The following is an 810-nucleotide window of genomic DNA, read 5'->3' as shown; positions in this document are numbered from 1 at the left end:
ATCAGCAAGCATGGTTAGGTATTTTGTCCGAAGTTAAAGCTCAGTGTAAAGCAATAATGTTTTTTTTCTGTGCATATTCATGCGTTCATTTAGAGTTTTTTAGTCGTTCAAAACTATTATATTCTAAAACTAATCGTTTCTATTAAGCTATGCTTTTTTAAACACCATTCAACTATTGTTGAGAATTAGGCTTGGGGGCCTAACAGGTACACCTGAGACTAAAAGAGGTCTTAGTGCCCAAATAAAAAAGTAAATATATATTCTCTCTCTCTCTCTCTCTCTCTCTCTCTCTCTCTCACACACACACACACACACACACACACACACACACACACACACACACACAAATGATATTGACAAAAATAAGTTTACCGGTTTAATGTACGGCCGTTTAACCTTTCGTAAGTTACACACAATATAAGGCTCATGTAATCAGGGTAATTGTAGTCTATACAGAGTTAGCCGTGGCGAAAGTCATTCTGCGCCCTGCTTTAAAGATGATTCGCATTTAGGCACAAGTCTTTGGTACGGTTTCGTACAGTTTATCACTCTATTATATATTGGGCTTTTTTTTTTTAACTCTGATATAATTATATACGGTTAATTAAATGTCTAACTAAAAAGTGAAGCACGTTCTATTTACACATCGATTAGACAGCCCTAATTCAATCGAAACCGTTGTACGGGTATTATTATTATATTTATTAATATTATTGGCAGTAGGCTACCAGTTGTAGTAGTTTTTAGAAATATAAGTGTTTGCAGTGCCTTTAAAAGCTCAGAAAGTATCAGCCAGGTTCTGATTCTTGT

Source organism: Electrophorus electricus, chromosome 13 (genome assembly GCF_041902795.1).
Source record: "Electrophorus electricus isolate QZ-2024a chromosome 13, ASM4190279v1, whole genome shotgun sequence".
Lineage (NCBI taxonomy): Eukaryota > Metazoa > Chordata > Actinopteri > Gymnotiformes > Gymnotidae > Electrophorus > Electrophorus electricus.
Note: the sequence above shows the minus strand (reverse complement) of the source record.